Source organism: Mirounga leonina, unplaced genomic scaffold (assembly GCF_011800145.1).
Source record: "Mirounga leonina isolate KUSES-001 unplaced genomic scaffold, KU_Mleo_1.0 Mir_93, whole genome shotgun sequence".
Lineage (NCBI taxonomy): Eukaryota > Metazoa > Chordata > Mammalia > Carnivora > Phocidae > Mirounga > Mirounga leonina.
In genome coordinates, this window is record NW_023270854.1 from 23789793 (window position 1) to 23809447 (window position 19655).

The following is a 19655-nucleotide window of genomic DNA, read 5'->3' on the forward strand; positions in this document are numbered from 1 at the left end:
GAGGTACAGATCTGAGATTCAACAGTCTTGCGCAATTCACAGTGCTTACCAGAGCACATACCCTCCCCAGTGTCTATCACCCAGTCACCCCATCCCTCCCACCCCACCCCCCACTCCAGCAACCCTCAGTTTGTTTCCTGCGATTAAGAATTCCTCATATCAGTGAGGTCATATGATACATGTCTTTCTCTTTCTTATTTCGCTCAATGTAATACCCTCCAGTTCCATCCATGTCGTTGCAAATGGCAAGATCTCATTCCTTTTGATGGCTGCATAATATTCCATTGTATATATATACCACATCTTCTTTATCCATCTGTTGATGGACATCTTGGCTCTTTCCACAGTTTGGCTATTGTGGACATTGCTGCTATAAACATCAGGGTGCATGTACCCTTTCGGATCCCTACTTTTGTATCTTTGGGGTAAATACCCAGTAGTGCAATTGCTGGATCATATGGTACAGCTGAATATTAATCTATTGTGTGTATATACCACGTCGTCTTTATCCAGTCCTCCCTTGAGGGACACATAAGTTGTTTCCGTATCTTGGTCATGGTGAATAATGCTGCAGTGAACACAGAGTACAAATAACTCCTTGGGATCCTGATTTCATTTCTTTGGGATATACACCCAGAGGTGGGAATGCTGGATCCTCTGGTAGTCCTACTTTTAATTTGAGGAACCTGAATACTTTTTGCTATAATGGCTGTACCAGTTTACCTTGCCCCCATCAGTGCACAAGAAAATCCCTTTCTCCACATCTTGAGAACACTTCTCTTTTTGATAATAGCTTTTCATTCTAATGGATGTGAGGCAGTATCGCATTGTGGTTTTGATTTGCATTTCCCTGATGATGAATGGTAACTTTTTTATGTACCTGTTGGCCATCTGGATGTCATCTTTGAAAAAACATCTATTCCCTTCTCTGCCCATTTTTAAGTTGGATTGTGGACCTTTTTTTTTTTTCTTTCGAGCTGTGTGAATTCCTCTTATTTTGGCTATTGACCCCTTAACTGATGTTTTATAAATACTTTGCCCCATTTCATAGGTTGCCTTTTCATTTTGTTGCTTAAGTTGTACAGAAGCTTTTTAGTTTGATGTAGCCCTGCTTTCATTGCTTGTGTTTTTGGTGTCCCATCCAAAAATTGCTGCCGAGACAAATGTCAAGGGATTTGCCTTTTAGGTTTTCTATGGGGTGTTTTATAGTTGCAAGTCTTTGAAGTCTTGAATGCGTTGCGAGTTAGATTTTGTGAGTGATGTAATCAAGGTCCATTTCATTCTTTTCTAGTTATGCCAATGTAATTGAACATCCTATCCTTTACCTACTGACTTTTTGCTCCTTGGTCAAGGATCAGTTGACTGTACGTTTAAGGGTTTATTTCTGGACTCTCAATTCTACTTATTGATGGGTTTGTTTTACGCCAGTACTATAGTGTTCTGATTCCTGTAGCAGCATTTCTTGTAGGGCAGGTCTAGTGGTGATGAACCATTTCTCTTTGTCAGGGAACATCTTTCTTCATTTCTGAAGGATAACTCTGCTGAATAAAGTATTTTTGGTTGACCGTTTTTTTGAGCACTTTGAAATCTATCCTCCCACTCTTCACTGGCTTATAAGGTTTCTGCTGAGAAATCTTTTGATAGCGTTATGGGAATTCCCTTGTAAAGTGATAAGCTTTTCTCTTGCGGCTTTTAATAGTTTTTGTCTTCGATTTTGACAGTTTTATTACAGTGTGTATTGGAGAAGATCTCTTTGGATTGAATTTGGGAAACTGAGTTCCATGAACTTTGATCAGATCACTTCCCAGATTTGGAAGTTTTCAGCCATGATTGCTTTAAATAACTTTTTGCCCCTTCATCCTCTCCTCTCCTTCTGGGACTTCAGTATTTCAGACTACTACTCTTGATGGTATCCAGTTCAAATAGGCTTTCTTCACTCTTTTTCATTCTTCATTCTCCTCTGACTGGACAATTTTAAAGGTTCATTCTTATTATTTCTTCTGCTTAATCCACTCTGATGCTCATGCTCTCTATTGCATTTATCATCTCATTTTATTCTTCAGCTCTGGAATTCTTTTTGGTTCTTTAGGATTTCTGGCTCTTAAACTTTTCATTTTTGTGTATTGATTTCCTGATGTCACCGCTTTGACTGTTTTTGGAGTGCTCTGAGCATTCTTGAAACCATTATTTTGAATTCTTAAGTAAACTGTACATTTATGTCTTTGAGGTTAGTTACTGGAAGATTATCTTTTGATGATGTCATGTCTCTCCGCGTGCCCCCCCCCCCCATTACTGGAAATGTAAGTTGCTGTCTTTGCATTTGAAGTCACAGTCCCCTCCTGTCTTTACTGACTTCCAGAAATGAATACCTTCTAACAGCCCTGCCAGGGATTGAGGCTTTTTCAGACCTATGGATACACATGTGCTGTATTTGTTTTCTCTTGTGGCAGAATTCTTCAGCTTGTACAGCTTCCCTCCTACCTGCAATACACCAAGATGAGGTGGACAGCTTCCTTTTTGCTTTCCCAGGGGTGGTGCTAGAGCTCACGTTTGTGGTCTGTCTCTGGCTTGCAGATTCTGGCTGGTTCCCTGAGTGTGCTCACTAGTCATCTGCTAGAGCTTTGCTCCTGCTCCTGTTAGGAGTGCACATGGAGCTAGCCATGGGTTGGAGGTGGGGGCTGTATGGGCCAGGATAATGCAGTGCTGGGGGTGCTTATGGGCCAGGTGGGATCCACAGGTGGTATCCCCAGAAACTTGTGGTTGGGCTTCTTGGGGTCTGTGTTCCTTTAATGCTCTCTGAGTAATCCTATCTGCAGCTCTTCCAGCCTCTTGTTCCCAGTTATGTAGCTCATGACACAGGACTCTAGGTGGGGTAGGGGAAAAATGAGCCTCATTGGCATTGTCCACAGCTTAGGGAGCCAGGCATGCCCTCCCAGGCTCTCAATTTCTACTTCTTTCCCACAAGAGAAATCATGAACTGAGAAGGTCTCTTGGCTTGAGCTGTGACCCCTTAGACAATGGTGGTAAAGTCAAACTGTTCCTTTTACCCTCTTACCCTCTCCAGTGTGTCCAAATTCCTTTTTTTCCTCCAATGGTGTGTTGGAACTTCTCCACTAGACTCCTGGACTTCCACAAAAGCACTCATCTGTGGGTAATAGTCTAACTCCATGTTCTCCAGGGACTTCCGGACTGTAGCCATGAGGGGCTGGAGCTAGTTCACAGGCTAGGGTCCAGACAGGACCAAGATCTGTGGGCCTGTTCTCCAATGTGTGGGTGGATGAGGCCACTCCCAGGTCCCTTGCTGTATGCTGCTAGGTCCCACAGTTCCCCCAAAGGCCCTTTTGTCCATGGATGGATGCCACACTGGGGAAGTGTCAGGGGAGGCGGGGATAGGACAGAGGACTTATTTGCTGGTCTTATTGACCTCAGTCTTTTTTTTTTTTTTCTATGCCCCTCCCCCCATCTTCTGTACTTGGCAGCATACTAAACACTCTTTAACTTATCTTGAAGATCATTTCCTTTTGTTTAAAGAATTTGTTTTTATGATTATGTGGCAGTGGTCCTTAAATCTTGTGTGTGGAATCACCTGGATAGCTAGTAGAGGACACACAGACTCTGGCTTCCTGGGTCAGGACAAGGCCTAGGCCTTTTGACCACCTTGCCCAGTGATTCTGATAAGGCCCAGAGTGGAGAGCTGCTGCTCTGTGGTATACTCTCCTATGGCTTTGCTGTCTGTATGTATCCAGCCCTTGCTGATGGAAGGTTTTGGAAGATTTTTGGAGCTGGAGTGTCCCACACCAAGGCAGTGGTGGGGAGGGCTGGAGTTACGTGTTAGTGTAGCTTTCCTTGGTTCTTTGTTCTGAGGAGCAGAGCAAGTCTCAGCATTCCTTGGCAGTTTTTACGGTTGTGTTTGCACCTGCCTTTCCTTCTGGCTCATGGGTCTCCAGTCCCTAGCATGTGCATTTTATGTCTCTTGCCTCTTTCCATCTTTCCTTCCCGTTTCTACGCTGCAGTCTGCCTTTCTAAGCAGCGACGGTCCCACTGTCCGCGCGGTCACGCCCCGGGTAGTGTTCAGAGGGAATTGTTGCATTTCCCCAAATGGGCTCTTTTGTGTGGCTTGTAGGAAGTAGAAAATAGAAAAAGGAAGAAACAATCATCTAAGGAGTATGTGAAACTTGGGGAATGTGCCCAAAGGCAGAGGTGTCCGCAGTTCAGCAGAGCCCTTTGTCCTTCCAAGTGACCCGTCCAGGTTTACGGCTGTGTGTGTCTGTGGCAAGTTAGTGTTGCTCACCCCGTCCCTGCAGCTCGGAGGGGCTCCTGGCCTTGATGAAGCTCACACTGCATGGAGTGTGGAGGAAACACGGTGCTTTCTGGTCATCAGGGGGTTTTAGAGTTAGGGTCTCAGAAGTCCTCTGGGTCTTTGAAGTTGCCTTTTTCACTAAAGGGATTTCTTGTATCTGATAGGCAATACAATATTAAAAGGCATTTAAAGAATTTACTTGCCTTTAAGGTTTCTGCTGAGGTACTTAGTTTCTGAATTTCAAACTAGTGCCTGTTTGCTCCTGCCATTTGCTTGATGACAGTCAACCTAATTGGTTACTAGACAGACTCCGAGCAGGCCGCCCTAGTCCCAAGAACAAAGATGGTAGAGAAAGGGGGCGGGTGGAGCTTGGCATAGAGGAGCATCTTACTGGGTACAGTAAAATGACGGTTAATACTAATTTTCTTCCCCAGACTATGGCAGACCACTATTGACCAGGCTTGTTAGTCTCAGGAAGAGTTTACCATTCTTGACATGGAACCATTATGATGTAAATCCTATCACAGTACCTGACATATATACTAACTTCATACTCCATCCTTAAAACTATGGAAGAAGGGAAGTTTATCTTACATAATGGGAGACTCAGGCCAGAGGTTCAGTAACTTGGATGAAGCTCACACTGCTAGGAAGCAGCAGAACCAGGATTTGAGCCTCAGGATACATAATCACTACTCTGTTCCTGCAAGCATGTTCTGAGGTTCTCTGTCCTTAAGTTTCTGGAAGATCCTTAAAGGACCACGATGGACACTGCAGAGAATGGATAGTGCTTTGGGGGGTAATATTCAGTCCTTGATTTTGTTCTTGAAGTGTAGAGAGGACGTACTGGCGTGCTTGGGAAGGGGAGAAAATAGATGTGGTATGTTTTGCCAGTGCCCGGTGTGGAAGCAGGCGCCCCTTTCAGTAAGGAATTCTGCAAATTTTTTTGTGGAGGGAAATGGTGATGTTGGGGAAAACTCCAGGTACAAAAGCTAGAAATGTTCTCCTCACAAAAAGTTGAGCACAGATCTGATTGTGGACCGTGGTTGGTTTGGTATTCAGCCTGCTGAATAATTAGAGTGATTTATAGTTCATGCAGAGAGTATGCTTGGAAGTCCAGCACTGCTGCAACTAATAGAGGGGAAGGCTTTCCCCTGCTGTTTTGAAACTTGTGAAATGTCGCATTATCACCTCCTGTCACGGTGACAAATAGGCTTTTGCACTGATCTCTGTAACCAGCTAAATGCTTTCAAACTGCCTGTTGCCCCATAGGTTTTCAAGCTACAAGTGCTTTTAAAGCACTGCTCAGCCTACCTTGCTATCAAAGAAGAATTACGATGATTTAGCTCCAGGGAGTATAGAGCCTATGCTAAGTGCCACGGCCAGTGTCAGAAAGGCTTGTTTAGTGGGTGTTTGTAGGAAGTGGCAGGTGGGCAGGGGGCTCAGTACCTATTACTGCTCTATTGACTCTGATTGTAGATGTGGTTTAAGACTACTTCCCATAAGGCTTTGGTTCCCTTACAGTCCTACTGACATGTTCAAAGATTCCTGTTACGAATTGTGCTTGAATAGAGTGAAATACAGCTGAGGCCTGGAAATGCTAGGTGGGGAGTTAATCCATGAAGTGTTAGAGCATGAAAAGACAGATTTTTATTTTTTATTTAAATTTAGTCGACATATAGTGTATTATTAGTTTCAGGGATAGAATTTAGTGATTCATCAGTTGCATATAACACCCAGTGCTCATTATATCAAGTACCCTCCTTAATGCCCATCACCCAATTACCCCATCTCCCCCCACCTCCCCTCCAGCAACCCTCCATTTGTTTCCTAGAGTTTGGAATCTTACGGTTTGCCTCCCTGTTTTTCTTTTTTCTTTTTTTTTTTTCTTCCCCTGTGTACATCTGTTTTGCTTCTTAAATTCCACATGAGTGAAATCATGTTTGTCTTTGACTTCTTTGCTTAGCATAATATCCTCTAGTTCCATCCACGTCATTGCAAATAGCAAGATTTCATCTTTTTGATGGCTGAGTAATATTCCATTGTGTGTGGTGCATTTATATATACCTATACAAACACACACATACCACATCTTCTCTATCCATCAGTTGATGGACATCTGGGCTCTTTACATAGTTTGGCTATTGTGGATATTGTTGTAAAAATTGGGGTGCATGTGCCCCTTTGGATCACTATTTTTGTATCTGTTGGATAAATACCTAGTAGTGCAATTGCTGGGTCATAGGGTAGCTCTGTATTTAACTTTTTGAGGAACCTCCATACTATTTTCCAGAGTGGCTGCACCAGTTTATATTCCCAACAGTGTAGGGAGGGTTCCCCTTTCTCTGCATCCTTGCCAATCTGTTGTTTCTTGAGTTGTTAATTTTAGCCATTCTGACTGGTTGAGGTGGTGGTATTGTGGTTTTGATTTGTATTTCCCTGATGCCGAGCGATGTTGAGCATTTTTTCATGTGTCTGTTAGTCATTTGCATGTCTTTGGAGAAATGTCTGTTCATATCTTCTGCCCATTTCTTGACTAGAATTTTTGTTTTTTTGGGTGGTCTTTTGTATAAATATAAATTCTTTATTGATGTTGCATGCTAGCCCTTTATCTGATATGTCATTTGTGAATATCTTCTATTCCGTAGGTTGCCTTTTAGTTTTGTTGATCCCTTTGCTGTGCTAAAGCTTTTTATCTTGATGAAGTCCCAATAGTTTTTTGCTTTTTTTCCTTTGCCTTTGGAGGTGTGTCTAGCAAGAAGTTGCTGTGGCTGAGGTCAAAGAGCTTTCTGCCTGTGTTCTCCTCTAGGATTTGGATGGCTTCCTATCTCCCATTTAGATTTTCCATCCATTTTGAGTCTACTTTTGTCCATGGTGTAAGAAAGTGATCCAGTTTCATTTGCATGTGACCGTCTCATTTTCCCAACACCAGTTGTTGAAGAGATTGTCTTTTTCAATTGGAGATTCTTTCCTGCTTTATCAAAGATTCGTTGACCATAGAGTGAGGGTCCGTTTCTGGGTTCTCTTTTTATTCCATTGACCTGTATGTCTGTTTTTGTGCCAGTACCGTACTGTCTTGATCACAGCTTTCCCCCCGCCCCCTCTAAAGATTCTATTTGACAGAGACACAGCGAGAGAGGGAACACAAGCAGGGGGAGTGGGAGAGAGAAAAGCAGGCTTCCTGCTGAGCAGGGAGCCCAACGTGGGGCTCGATCCCAGGACCCCAGTATCATGACCCGAGCCCAAAGGCAGTTGCTCAACGACTGAGCCACCCGGGTGCACCTGATCACAGCTTTGTAATACAGCTTGAAGTCAGGCATTGTGATGCCCCCAGCTTTGGTTTTCTTTTTCTTTTCTTTTTTTTTTTTTAAAGATTTATTTGAGAGAGCGCACATGAGAGGGGGAGGATCAGCGGGAGAAGCAGACTCCCCGCCGAGCAGGGAGCCCGATGTGGGACTCGATCCCAGGACTCCGGGATCATGACCTGAGCCGAAGGCAGTTGCTTAACCAACTGAGCCATCCAGGCGCCCCATGGTTTTCTTTTTCAACATTCCTTTGGCTATTCAGGGTCTTTTCTGGTTCCATACAAATTTTAGGATTGTTTGTTCCAGCTCTGTGAAAAATGCTGTTGATATTTTGATAGGGATTGCATTATATGTTTAGATTGCTTTAGGTAGTGTAGACATTTTAACAATAGTTCTTCTAATCCATGAGCATGGAATATTTTTCCATTTCTTTGTCTTCCTCAACTTCTTTCATTAGTGTTTTATAGTTTTCAGAGTACAGATCTTTATTACCCTTTTGGTTAGATTTATTCCTAGGTATCCTATGGTGTTTGGTGCAATTGTAAATGGAATTGATTTCTTGATTTCTTTCTGCTGCTGCATTGTTGTATAGAAATGCAACTGACTTCTGTGCATTTATTTTAATATCCTGCGACTTTGCTGAATTCCTGTATCCATTCTAGCAATTTTTTGGTGGTGTCTTTTGGGTTTTCTATGTAGAGTATCATGTCGGAAAAGACGGATTTTTAACATTAATGTGTGGTGATCAGTTATGAGGAATGGCTCAGGTAATTGCTTTCTACTAATTGTTAATACAGTGAAACTACCCCCCCCGCCCCTGGACTGGGTATCGTAGTTTCAGTGTCCTCCTTTTAACATTATACTCACGTGCATTTTAGTATGCTCTTAGATGTTGTGGGTCGGATAGCATTGAAGCAGTAACTGGGATATTCTCTCGCTCGCTCGCTCTCTCTGCAGAGACTGTGAGAGTGTAGTGCACATCAAGCTGTGAACCTCACTGGCATTGAGCTGTCTGTGGAGGGAAAGAGTAATCACTTGTAAACACATATGAAACTCTAAATTTTGGTCAGTAGAAAACGGTGGGAAGCAGGTTGAGAATCCAAGGAGGCTCAGGCTCTACCTGCCCTTGATCCCAAGAAGGAAAGCAGGCATCTTTCCCTTCCTCCCTTAGGGTCCTCTAGGAGGCTGCAGGGTAGGAGGTGGGGAGGGGCGGAAGGAGCAGGTGGAGGAGTCACTGCAGACGTGTCTGAGCAGGGACCCAGCTGGGCTTCCAGAACGAGCACCGCTGCGAGGTGTAAGGAGAAATGTGGGCTCTCAGGTGGGTAATGAGATGAAGATGTCAGGCAGATAGTGGTAAGTGCTAAGTTACTGAGCCAGTGAATCAAAGTTGACCCTGAGGCACAGGATGAAGTCTCACTACCCCATCAGCAGGCTGGGCTTCAAAGGGTTTGGACTTGGCTGAGGGCGTAGGGGGTTTGGGATTATGTGGGGCAGGGAGTAGAGGGTAGATTAACCTGCCATGAAGGGCCTCCTGACAGTGTCTGGAGTTTGTCCAGCAGACGAGTGACAGTTATCCATGATCCTACTGGAGTTTTCAGAACAGTTATCTTCAGCTCCTCTTGCTCTTCTTGCCTGGCCAAGAGGAAATAAGAATTCATGGTGAAAACGAAGGCAGTATGGAAAACAGAAGTGTGAATTTTGGGTGGCCTCATGTGGTACTGTGTATCTGTGGCCTTTGTGCCTGATGAGCTCCACCCTAGGACCCTCCGAGACGAAGATGCTGTCTGACAGGGATTCACTGAGCCGCCTTGAGCTGGCAGCAACCCTCACTGAGGGCTGACCTGCTACTGATTGTTGGAAGCACTTTCCTCTTAGGGGAATTTGTTTTTAAATATGGAATAAAGATGTCGACACTGGAACCACAACATGTTAAGAATCTAGAAAGAAACAAGAGTGAGAATTTCAAATTGTGACGAAGAATTCTGTAATGTTAGAGCTAGAAAGAACTGTAAGAGTTACCTTACCCAATCTCCTCCTCTTAGAAATGAGGACACTGTAGCTGGAGAAGTGACTTGCCCAGTATCACAGGGCTGGTTACTGTCTGTGCTGAGATGGGAATCCAGGCTGGCCTTCGGACCAGTGCTGTCTCCTTCCACCCTTATTGTCCTGCATTCTTGTTTCTACTCCTGTGACTTGGAGTCAGGGAGCAATTGAGGCCTCAAGAAAATGCTCCAACAGCTCCAGGGGACACTGGAGGAAGGAGGCCATCGGTGTATCACAGGCTGGAGGAATAGGGAAACAAGTTAGCATGAGTGGAGGTGGGCTGGGGCCAGTGGGAGGCTGGAAGAAGATGGAGCCAGGAATAATCCTGTGCATTACAATTTTTTTAAATAGTGGTCTAGTGACCGCCCCTGGGGCAGTATGATAGGAAGGGACACCATTGCCCAGGCTGAGCAGTAGGGTGTCCTTTAGAGAAGGGTCTGATCAGTTAAGAGCATATCAATTGGTTGACCATATCCTCATGTAACAATGACTTAAATACTTAGATCTTCTTAGGGGTCATGAAGAAGTAATCAGTTTTATAATTTTAAGCTTTTTATAGAAAGGCAACATTGCATGCCTTTCCAACTTCTTAGGGTTTGTCACAGGCAAGTGTAGAAGGCCTCATTTTCATCTCCAGTCCTTGACACGGGGGATAACTCCTGGCCTGCCTGTTGCCCAGAGGGGTATGGGGTCCCTTCTTTACCCAGAGTGTTAGATGTTGGCAAAGGTGTTCCAGAGGTTACCCAGTCTGTGGGTGAAGGTGGAGGTCATCATAGAGGGATGGTGCCTTAAAACCCCTTTATAACCTCTATAAAGGTTGGCCCTAGACAGGCTCCTCTGACTTCATCCAATGCTATTCAAGAAGAGAACTGGATTTTGTTCAGTGAGACAATCTCCATGTCTCCTGCAGCCTGAGTTGTATTTATTAAATGGCTTTAGCATTAGGACTTCTCTGAGATCTAAGTTTCAATTAACTCCATTCTATGATTCAGTGCAATTAATGACGAATACTGGCTCATGTAGGGCTTTGATGTTTTTGAAGTGCCTTGACATATGTCATACCATTGGATTCTCACAAAAAGCCGTGTGACCAGAGCAGAATGTGGCTCTTGGCCAACAGCAAGGATTGAGGGTTGGAGGAAGAGGTTTGCCCCACACTCCACAGATGGGACAGGATAGGGCTGGGAGGCCAGAGCCCAGTGCTTTTTGTTGTTGTTTTACTTAATCTGTAGAGCCAACATGAGGCTTGAACTCAACCTTGAGATCAAAGGTCACATGCTCTTCCCACTGAGCCAGCCAGGTGCCCCTGAGAGCCCAGTGCTTCTGACGGCTGGACCAGAGCTCTTTCTGCCACGGAACTGCTCTGCACGGGAGAAATGATACCTGGAGTTCAAGGCGGCAGGGAGCAGGGGCTGTGGGGCCACCAGCATCAGGTGGACTGGGCAGAGGGATCTGTGCAGAGGAGCCTGGTCAGGGTTCAGGAGCCCTGGAGAAGCTACATTCAACTTTCCTACAGATGAACTCATTTGGGATTCCTGAAACATGTTCAAATGGCAGAGCATATCACGTAACCTCCTCGAACCAGTGGTTTGCATTCCTGTGTAGATTCTGTCCAGGGAAGGGTTGGTGGCATCCTGGATAAATGATCTGTACCCCTTTTCTAATCTAGCTTAGAGTATTTTCACAAGTGGGGGTAGGAGGGGTAACACTGTGTGTGCTTCCCTAGGACAGATGAGCTCTCCTAGGCGTTCATGATTTATACAAATCCACTGAGGGTCCTTACTTCATGATTTCTGTACCCATGCCCACCAGTTGGGTGACACTACTGGTTTCCATTCTTGTGTCCTTCGAAAGGAGGCTTTGCCAATGGCCAGTAAGACCACCTGTAGCAGCCACCCAAACGGACCGTGTATGCCCTTACCCAGGGTAACTTCCCTGGAGGTTGCCAGACCCCTCTGGAAATGCTAAGGATGTTTTCAGGCATAAGCCATCTGACTCTAATCCAGCAAGTTCTATAGGGCAGCCGGGGAGTTTTTTTCCCTTTCCAAAAAAGACTTAATTACCACTCCTAGTGCCTTCTGGCTAATCATTAACCAGCAGAACTTTTTACTTTGTTGAATAAGTTCTTAGAAAAAGTCACAAGAGGTTTTTGTTTTGCTTTATGCTTTTGCTTTAGATGGTCCTGATGTATTTTTAATTGTACTCCCAGTATTAACCAACACTTGTTAATCGGATCACTAGGTAGCTGACAGCTGATGGCAGCCAGCCTGGCCTTCAGCTTTGCCGTGCTTGCACTGGTGTATTTTTTTTCAGGAGTGAGCTCCTTGGAGATGCTGAGTGTTCGGGTGGACTGGGAAACTCTGCTGCTCATCTCCTGGGGGCTACTCGGGAGGGGTGTCATGGGGGAAGATCATCAAAAAAAACCAGTTTGGTTTTCTTTCTGCTGAAAGAAGCACATCCTGTTCATTTTAGGAAAGTCAGGAGACCAAACAAAGCCACTCTTGTGACCTTCCTTGTAGGGTGGAGTCTCTCGTACTGGTAGCCTCCTTTTTTGCCCTTCAGAGATGGAAGGTAGAGAATATGAGGCTGTACTTGAGCACGATCCAAGGGGCACAGATTTGGGGGCCAGACTCCTGCCTGAGTTGGAATTGTAGCTGTTATTTTTAGTGACCCGGGGCAACTCCCTTCACTTCTTCATGCTTTAGTGCAGAATGGAGGTGATCTCTCTCAGGGCTGTGTGCTTACGGAGGTGAATACACGAAGGGCACTAGGAAGCGGGGCCGGACACAGTGAGCTCTGAGTGCAGATGTTACCTCGCCAGTATTAAGCTGCTCCTGGGTCATGTCTGCTTTCCCTCTGTCACATGGAGGATGATAGCTCCAGTTACTGGATTTTCCCGCTTTCCTGGAGTTGGTTTTCTGTCTCCTTTTGTGTTCCAGCATGGGTCGTTTTGTGGGGGTTGTGTTGCAGGGATGGTGAATGGCAGCACTGAGTAGGCTGACCACTGCCCATGACAGAGTTCCCTAGAAGGCGAGGGGTTGGGATGCCCTGGGTTTGCTGTGCGTGAGCTCTTATGGACGGCAGTGGCAGCCTGCGAGGTCTGTAACCAAGGGGTCCAAGGCACCGGTTGCAGGAGTTTTATGTGGAGGTCTTGGCTTCTCCAGAATCCTCCCCATGTACTCCTCTCCATTCCTCAGCCTCCATCTCTACCACCATGGGCGAGACCTGGGTGTTTGTCTCAGCTTTGCTGAGTGTTTCTCTCCACCCAATCCTAAGCTGGCTAGGACCCCTCCATCGTTAGTATGGAAGGTGAGGGTGTTCAGTAGTGATTCATCACTGCGATTTAGCAAATTGTTTTACTGTGACTTTAATTAGGCTCCAGGTTGGTTTTATGGAGCAATCCCCTGCAGCTTTTGTCAGTGAAAAGCCTGTTTTTCTAGTGGACTGCAGACTGACTTGGTACATTCAGGCTTCACACCAAGGCCGTTTCCACTGGGGCCTACCTTGTCATGGGGCCACTCCTGCTTTAGTGTCCTTTGACATGGTTTCCCCACAGTCCTTTTGAGGTAAACATCATGGTTCTCCATTTCCCAGATAGGGAAACTGAGGGGTTCAGTGAGGGGCTTAGGAAGTGTTAAAGATCTCAGCTTCTCAGGTGCTGGGACGTGGCCTTCTCCCCAGGCTGTTTGCCCTTTGTACCAGCAGGGTGTTGAGCTGTTCCCTAAGCTGTTGACTGAGTCGGAGGGCGAGTGTTGGAGTCCTCTGCTGTCTCAGGAGCAGGAGGTTGCCTGCTAACGTGTCCCTACACTGTCATCTCAAACACATACCAGTCTCCTGCCTGGACAAGGACAGTAGCCTCCTTGCTCCAGCCTTTTCTACTCCTATCCATGTAGGGTTCCTTCTCCTAAAAATCTGTTTTTTGTGTGATTGGCAGAACAGGCACTCTGGCTGGCTGCCTGCATGGAGGGTCATGTTCAGAATCCACCAACGGACCTCTGATGACCCAGTCTACCTCACTGTCCTTCTATTGGCCCTCTTTCCCCTTTCAAAGCCACTTGCTCATGGCCTTATTCATTTGTTCCCACCTTGGTGCCTCTTTTCATTCTATTTCTTAGATTTCTAGGAACTAACTTCCCCTTTCCTCTTTGCCAAGCCGATAGTCATGTATTAGTCTGTGTTCTCAGAGAAATAGGGAGGGATTGTGTGTGTGTGTGTGTGTGTGTGTGTGTGTGTGTGTAACTAGCTCATGGGACTCTGGAGGCCAAGCACTGCCAGCTGTTGTCTGCAAGCTGGAGACCCAAGAAAGCTCATGGGTGGTTGTAGTCAGGGTACAAAGTTGAGACTCAAGAAGCACTGTTTGAATTTGAATCTAAGGGCAGGGAAAAACTGATGTCTCAGCCTGCAGGCAGGCAGAAGAGCTGCTTATTGAGCTTTTTTGTCCTATTCAGGCCTTCAGCTGATTGAACAAGGCCCACCCCCAGTAGGGGAGCAGTCTACCATTCAAATGTTAATCTTATCCAGAATCATCCTCAGAAAGTTTGACCAAACATCTGGGCACTTTGTAAAGTTGGCACATAACATTATCACCAGTAGAGATCCTTAAAGCCCCCATTTAAATCCCACTTGTTCCAGTGTTTTTCCTGACTACATCAGCTCACATGGGACTCAGCCTAGCTGGATTGTGTGTGTGTTATAATTGGACGATTCAGTATATATTTTTTTAAACCTAATGTGTTATTTGTTTCAGGGTTACAGGTCTGTGATTCATCAGTCTTATGCAATTCACAGTGCTCACCATAGCACATACCTCCCCAGTGTCCATCACCCAGCCACCCCGTCCCTCCCATCCCCCTTCACTCCTAGCTGGATTCTTAAACTTGGTGGCTTTACCTGAGCTCAGCGCTTAGTGATACTGTCCCTCCATTGTTCTCCAGCTACTTTTGCCAAGTAGCCTTGCCGCCTCCACTAGGTTCGAAGGACCAATACCATAACTTCTACCATTTTTCTCTCCACCGTGGGATAGAGTAAATCTTTTCTTAGCTCAGTTTCTCAATGGATAAAATGAAGGATACTGAACTTGGCTCCTGGGATTACAGACCAAGGTGATGGGTTTGGAGAATCTGGGGTCTTACTTTCTACAGGCAGCCAGAGAAGGGGTAGCTGGTATTTGGTGTACAGTATAGGTGCCCAAGTGTTGAGATGCTTGAGGTTTTCATCAAATGCTTTTGGATTATTCTAGGTTCCCTGGCATGGTAGGGGGAGCAGTGGGCTCCAACTAGCTATGTAATCTCCAGCAACTTGCTCTCGTGCTTTGCCACACATTTGTTCAATGGAGATAGTTGGCCCTGCCCTATGTGCCTCTTGGGTCTTGTGAAGGTGGAATTAAGGTGATAATAGCTAACTTTATATATGGCAGACACTGTTTTTTTTTTTATTTTTTTTATTCTTATGTTAATCTCCGTACATTACATCATTAGTTCTAGATGAAGTGTTCCATGATTCATTGTTTGTGCATAACACCCAGTGCTCCATGCAGAATGTGCCCTCCTCAATACCCACCACCAGGCTAACCCATCCTCCCACCCCCCTCCCCTCTAGAACCCTGTTTGTTTTTCAGAGTCCATCGTCTCATGGTTCGTCTACCCCTCCAATTTCCCCCGCTTCATTCTTCCCCTCCCGCTACCTTCTTCTTTCTTCTTTCTTAACATATATTGCATTATTTGTTTCAGAGGTAGAGATCTGAGATTCAACAGTCTTGCACAATTCACAGCGCTTACCAGAGCACATACCCTCCCCAGTGTCTATCACCCAGTCACCCCATCCCTCCCACCCCACCCCCCACTCCAGCAACCCTGTTTGTTTCCTACAATTAAGAATTCCTCATATCAGTGAGATCATATGATACACGTGGCAGACACTGTTCTTAAAACACTTTTCACATGTCTAACTCATTTAATTTCATAGCTTTTTGAAGTATGTATTTTCTCATTTGGCAACTGAGGTTCAGAGAGCCTTAATAACTCAGAGTTACAAAGCCAGAGAGTAGCGGGGCTGGGATTCCAACCCAGGAGGGCTGGCTCCACAGTGCATACTCTTAACCACTGAGTGTGCTGTAAGATCGTGTGGAAGGGTATTGGGAACTTGGAGAACTCTGGCTAACACCCATCTGAGCAGGTCCTGGAGAGGAGAATGCATGCCTGCAGTTCACTGGGGAGTTTGCCGGGCCTGGACCACGTGTGAGTTGAGAGCAGGGATATGTACAGCAGCCCTCGTCGATGCCTTGGCCCACCAGAATGACTGGCTGCATTCACTACCCACCTTTCACACAACTGAGGAATCTGTTTCCCAGACAGGCCCTCCTTCAGCTTCCCTGTGATTTGCCCTCTTAGCTCAGGCTGTCACCTCGGTGGCCTGTGCTTCAGTGGTAGCTAGGCGATCGTTGGTGTCAGTATTCTCTGTGGGGTGTAGACGCTGTCAGGGTTTACTGTTTGTCCCTGGTGCCCGGTGTGGCATCTGGCCATGGGGCCCACAGCTAGAAAATGAGCAGGACAGTAATGGACGTACCTAATAGCTTTTATTGTGGCAAAAGGAAACGTAACCATATTTGGACTATTTTTCGTCGTATAGTTCTGTGGCGTTACCTACATTCACACTGCTGGGCAAACATCACCACCATCTATCTCCAGAACTTTCTCATCTTCCCAAAGTGAAACTCTACGCCCATTAAGCACTAACTCCTTATTGCCATTTCCCTTCACCCCTGGCAACCATCATTCTGCCTTTTCTCTCTGAATTGGCCTCTTCCAGGTCCCTCATGGAAGTGGAATGTCTATTTGTCCTTTCAGGTCCGGCTTATTTCTCTCGGCATAATGTCTTCAAGCCTTGTCCGGGGTAGGGCCTGGGTCAGCATTTTCTTTTTTAAGTTAGGATGATTTTTCCATTGTATGTATAGACCACTTGTTCCTTTGTCAAAGAACACTTTGGATTATTTCCACCTTTTGGCTTTGGTGATTGATGCTGTTACGCATTTTGGTGTGCAAGGAACTTTGAAATCCTGCTTCTAATTCTTTTATACCTATGGATGCTGAATAATCCTAGAGATTGAGTAGCCTGGTACTTGCAAAACTGATGGTTTCTGACACGTAGCAAATGCTAGAGACTTGGTAAATATAAAACTCTAGGCATCTTTGAGTCAATGGACTCCTCAATTCAGACCATTTCTTTTTAGTTTAATATTTAGAAAGGTGTGTATGGCCTAGTACTCCTTGAGAAAGGGGAGCTCTAAAGGTAGTTCTGTGCTCCGTTCTGACCCCACCCAGTGGCTGGTGGCGAGGGGTGCAGTTGCAGAAGACTTCGTTCCAGCTGCGGCACCCTGGTCCTTCATCTGAGTGGGATTTCCAGGGCTGTCTCTTTATTTACAGTGAGGCCTCTGTCCACTCCGTCTGGGGAAGTTAAAGTAGGACTTTCTCCATGCTTTCTTGGATGTCTGCAGTTTATCGGGGCGGGGAGGGGGGTTATTATAACATTTTTGTAATACTTACTATTGAAGTTTACCTTAAAAAATAGCATGTACTACTCAATTACCGAGCAGCAGGAGACAGATCCTGAAGCAAACCATGCCGTGGAGTTAAGGATGAAAGGGGGCTGTGGTAAAGGTTTGAAACTCAGGCCATGGCTTTGTTATGCGTTTTCCTTTGTACAAGGATTCAGTGTAGTTCATACATCTATAGCTTCTGGTTCCAAAGCATTTTCTGATTCCATGGTATTCCTATTCTTAGAGTTTTTTTTTTTTTGTTCTTTAATGTTGACTTGAAAAGAGAGCTGAGGTAGAAAAAAAATTGCACTTCCCCTAAGGCTTTTAATAAAAGAGAAGAAAGAGCGTGATGATGGCTTCTATAGGGGAATGCCACTACCCCGTGACGTGAGGGTGTGTGATGGGACCCAAGGGCTCGGGACAAAATAAATCAATCTCCCCCATGGGGATGTGTGTATTCAACTAAAGAAACCCTCTTGATGAAAACGGTTTCGTCCGTGTCTGAAAACTCTTAACCCCGTGGTTTTACGGCGAGGTCTGTAAAGCTTTGAGAATAACACTGCAGTAGCTAGCACCTATCTCTAAACTCAAAAACCAGCTCAAGCAGCGCTATCAGAGGGTATGTCTCGTATTTGCAGACACAATAGGAGGAAATTCCCTGTTAAACATAGGTTCGAGGGTGGTTTTGCTGAATTTCTAGTTGGCAATTCAGTCGAATCTAATGAGAGCAAGAGCACAAGTTTCATGCGACAGAAGTGGATTATATGTAGTTCATGGGCCTGTTAGTGACTCACAGGACTGCTTGGAATGGGAGAAACCACCTACTCTGCACATGGCGTGTGTCTGTGTGTTGTATATATGCACAAACCAACCGTATTCGAGGATGCAGCTCTCTATTCGGTGATAAGCTACCTGAGGGCAGGGATCAGTGTGAAGCACAGAGCAGGCTTCCAATAGGTATTTGAGAAAAGGACACATTTGTACTCTTTAAAAATGGCAATCTTACATTCTCTTGTAGAGCCTACTAAAAACAATTCAAGGTGAGGTTGACATAACATACCATTGACCTTCATGAAGTATGCAATTAGTGGCATTCTGTGCATTGACCATGTTGTGCAACTACCACCTCTGGTTCCAGAATATTTCTACCACCTACGAAGGAGGCCCTGTACCCATTTCTCCCTCCGGCTGGCCCTGGTAACCACTACTCTGCTTCTTGTCTCTATGGATTGGCCTATTCTGGGTATTTCGCATGAATGGAATCCTAGATGATGTGGCCTTTCCTGTCTACCTGCTTTAATAAAGCACAACGTTTTCATCTCCATTATAGCACATGCCAGAACTTCATTTCTTTTTATGGCTGAATACTAGTCCATTGTATGGATCTACCACATTGTGTTTATCTGTTCCTCAGCTGATTGATACTTGGGTAGTTTCTGCTTTTTTAGCCATCGTGAATAGTGCTGCTATGAACATGCGTGGGAAAGTATTTGGGTACCTGTTCTCTATTCTTTCGGGTACATGCCTAGGAGAATTGCTGAATCACGGTATGTCGGGCAACACCGAACTATTTTCCACAGCAGTGCACCATTTGATATCCAAATCTGTGATGTGTGAGGGACACTGGGGCTTATGGCACCCTGGAGGAGTTGACAGAAGGCTTCATGAAGCTACTTGGAGGGAAGGAACTCAGGATAAAGATTTGGCAGAGGACGGACCCAAACAAGGCCTGGAGGAATCTGAAAAGCTAGGAGAAGGGAAACTATTTCAGGTATGGGGAGCAGTGTAGGCAGAGACCCAGAGGAGAGAAAGTGCAGTTGAATTGCCAGTAAGTTGCTGACCTTGGCTGGCTTTTTGGCTGGGGGGCAGGTTGGAGGTGGACAAGAGAGATCCCTAGTGGAGTCTGGCCTAGAAGGTCCTGGAATGTGTGAGGGCTTCTAAGCAGGGTATGGGTATGTTTTCACCATTTCCCAGCTACCCAGGAAGGAGCAGAGCTCATCAACTACTTCTGAAGGTGAAGGTAGACCAATGTGGAGGTGTAAACTGGCAGGGTGGACGCCCCCCTGTGGCCCCCCCACCCCAGGAGTGAGGGCAACCCCTGACCATGGTGCAAAGCGTCCTCCAGCACCACACCAAGCAGGGGTTCTTTCCTTACATGTGAAGAAATGAAGGCTCAAGTGTGCAGTGGCCTGCTTGCGGGAGGGCAGTTTCCCTGGAGGAGGGCCACGGCTAGACCCAGGAACGCCGACACCTCACACGGGCTGAGGAGCAGTGCTCCTGGCAGCTTTGACCGCTCCACTTCCTAGGAGTCCTTCTTTAGGTGGGGACTTGTTGGGACCTCACAGGGTTCTATGGGTCCCCACGACAGAATAATGCTGCCCAGAGAAGTGGATGTCTCTCTGCTGCTCTTCCCATCTTCTAATTGCCCCTCTGCGGGCCGGGAAAGGGTTTCAGGAACCTGACTCCAGAATCC

General features: G+C 45.8%; 1 protein-coding gene across 1 annotated transcript in view; it reads left to right on the forward strand.

The window, feature by feature from the left end:
- Window positions 1-19655, forward strand: part of MYO5B (myosin VB) — a 334133-nt gene that overhangs the window by 51928 nt on the left and 262550 nt on the right. The window lies entirely within an intron of this gene.